Here is a 3,171-nt window from a genome sequence, read left to right as displayed (position 1 = left end):
GGATAACTAGTACCAAAACATTTAGATAGAAGGAATAAATTCTGTTCTCTTGTACATCACAGGAACGACTATAGCTCACAATACTGCACTTGTATTTATTATGAGAATCTAGAAGAGAGCAGTTCTAAGACTCCAAACATAAAGAAATAACATGGTGAGGGAAACAAATTATTATCCCAATTTGATCAGAGCACTCTATGTGCATGTGTTGACATATTACACTGTACCCCATTAGTATGTTTTTTTAATTTTATTTTTTTTTCATTTTTTAAATAAAAGTTTTATTTCCCTGAATATACATACATAATTACATGATTTTGCTTAGGAAAATTCTCACACTGTTGAGTTCCAACAGTTTTGCATCATCCACACAATAAGAGCAGCTGAACAATCATAAATACATTTGTTGACACATGGAGTCTACTAATGGCATGTACATAGTAGAGGTAAATATGTGGTAACTCCAGACAAGTGCTCAGAAGAGAGCCCAGATGCTTGTGAGGTGTAGCTGTCTTTCACAGTGAGGATCCGTCAATCGTGTCCTATCACTTTGGAGGCTTTGGCCTCCAAGAAGCCAGAGCCTGGGTCATAGGCCCACACTGAATGCAGGCTGTGGCCCAGCCTGCCCATTTCTGCTCTTGCCATCCATCTGGCAGATACCTGGAGATGATTTTTTGAAAAGTATAGCGGAAGTCTCGGTTCCTATAGGCATAGACCATGGGATTGATAACTGAATTGTCATGTGACAGGAGAATGGCCATGTTCATTGCCCACTTGGGCTTGTCCTTAGCCTGGGCTGGCTGAAAAAGAGTGAAACAGTTGATGACATGTACTGGTAGCCAACACAGAGCAAAGATCCCCACAGTCATAGCCAGGGACTTGGCCGCATGGATGCCCCACTGGAGGATAGTCCTGGAGTGGTCTATTGGCTCCATGCGCTACAGCTGCCTGCAGGCCACCATGAAGATCTTGATGTAGATCACCAGCATGATAAGCAGTAGGAGGCAGGACACATCCAAAGAAGTTGAAGTAGCTCATGGGGACCACATTCTCAAAGAGACACTTCACAAGGCAGCAGCTTTCATTCATGGTTCCATTCCAGGGATCTGTGCAGTTATTGGTGGCACTGTCTTTACTGTTCCACCCCAGAATGGAGACAATCCAATGCCAAAAGCAAGAACCCAGAGCACAGCGAGGACTCCTCTTGCTCAGGTCCTGGTGATCAAACTCTTATACCTGAGCGGGACGCGGATGGCCAGATACCTATCGATGGCCACGGCCAGGAGGCTGAAGATAGAACTTTGAGTGAGCACAAGCACAAAGCAGGCGAGAAAGAGGCAGCTGTGGAAGTCAGTGCAGAAGCGCAGGCTGATGGTGATGGCAAAGGGGATGGTGAACAGCCCCATAGCCACGTCGGCTGCCGCCAGGGACAGCAGAAAGTAGTTGGTGGGAGTCTGCAGCGTGTTTGACACGCACACCAGCATGTTCCCCGCCACCAACAGCGCAGCGACAGAGAGTTCCAGCGCCACATTAGTGCGTCCAGAGTCTCCAGCGGCAATGGCCCGCCAGCAGGCCCCAGGTGTCTCCTACCAGGGTCCCGCTGTGCACGAGACAGCCAGTGAGACCCGCCAGGCACTACTGGAGCACCAGTCTGCGCCTTCTCTAGCCATGTCCTGCCTCCTCTAGCCGCGTGCTGTTCTTTTTAGATACACATGAAAATAGAGAATATTTTGACATATTTATGCAAACATGGGTCCATCTTATTCTAATTAGGTTCTCAGTCTTGTGCTTGTACATGATGTGGAGATTCATTGTGCTGCTATGAATCTCCGCATATATGTATGTAGGAAATATATACATGTATATATGTATGTAGGAAAATGGCAAAAATCTTCTATGGATTATCTGTGATTTCCTTCTATAGAGAGCTTTCTGAGGAGAAATCAGAATGTACCAGTCTTATTTATAGTCTATTGAGAAGCCAGCTGTCAGATTGTAATTTCTGAGACAACTGCCTCTTTTACCCAAGTTAATATATGACTATACCTAGGGTCTTCATTTACCTTTTCCCAATCACCTCACTCTAAAGCAGGATTACAAACTCAAGTGCTGTCCCTGATGAGGAAGGCAAAATAAGTGTGGAGAGTAGACAGGTGAAGTATAATATGAAGACTGGTAGTTATAGCAAAATGAGATGTCCCACCTATAGGAAATTCAAATTCAAGCTTTCACAATACTGTACTAGCTACATCAAATCTGTCTAAAAGCTTGAATTTATAAATCGTTGGTTCTGAAATAGTTAAAAATCACTGTGCTGGGATGTTCAGAGATTGACAATATATGGTTCCTGCTCACATTTTAGCACTGAACACTACAGTTTATATCACTTACTTCCTTCACTTGCAGCATTTACCAAAAAACATTAAAAGAAAAACAAGGAAGTGGCCAAGTCCATCAGGGGTGAATTAATTGTGAAGTTATTGTGCTTAAGGGTGAGGATCTCTCACTTGCACAGAACTTTCCTAAGCTCTGGGTCCTTTGCATTTATTTATTTGTTTTTGTATATTTTGCAAAAGTAACTGCAATTAGTGAATATCTATTTTGTGTTCTCTGACTTTTAAAATTTGTAAATTTGTTTTAATACAAAAAAATGTTAACACCCCCCCAAACAAACAAAAACAATAAAACAACAACAAATAGCCTAATCAATAAATGGACTAAGCAACAATTAATATGTTAATAAAAAATTTAAATCTCTCTCTCAACCCCCCTCAGGCCCTTTGAATAGATTATGTTTTCTATAAATAGCAGAAAATACTAAAGCAATGACTCATATGGGCCAATAGGATAAACATCCAACTCTGTTCACCTTCTGAATGATGCCCACAGAACCCTCCCTCTTTTCCAACCAGCCATGCTTACCATGTAAAATTTTCTCCTGATTCTCTCTACCTCATGAAGTAGAACTGCTTCAGTTTCTTTTCTCAATGTCTTTTCAGGCAAGAAAAAACAGAAACAAGAAGGCTTAGTGCTTGAATAGAAAAAGCAAAAGATTTTCCAGGAACCTCCACATTTGTGCTTACACTGTGTTGGACAGAACAGTGCCAAACGAACCCTGATACCTGAAAGAGATCTTGGGAAATCATGACCGGCACTTAACAGCCTCAAGAG

At 42.3% G+C, this 3,171-nt stretch overlaps 1 pseudogene; it reads right to left on the bottom strand.

Annotated features, from left to right (window-relative positions):
* Window positions 1-586: 586 nt before the first annotated feature.
* LOC144376709 (adenosine receptor A2b pseudogene) lies at window positions 587-2,916 on the bottom strand (annotated as a pseudogene).
* Window positions 2,917-3,171: the final 255 nt, after the last annotated feature.

The sequence above is a fragment of the Ictidomys tridecemlineatus genome, chromosome 4 (assembly GCF_052094955.1).
Source record: "Ictidomys tridecemlineatus isolate mIctTri1 chromosome 4, mIctTri1.hap1, whole genome shotgun sequence".
In the NCBI taxonomy this organism is placed as follows: Eukaryota; Metazoa; Chordata; class Mammalia; order Rodentia; family Sciuridae; genus Ictidomys; species Ictidomys tridecemlineatus.
Note: the sequence above shows the minus strand (reverse complement) of the source record. Positions and strands in the feature narration are given on the sequence as shown.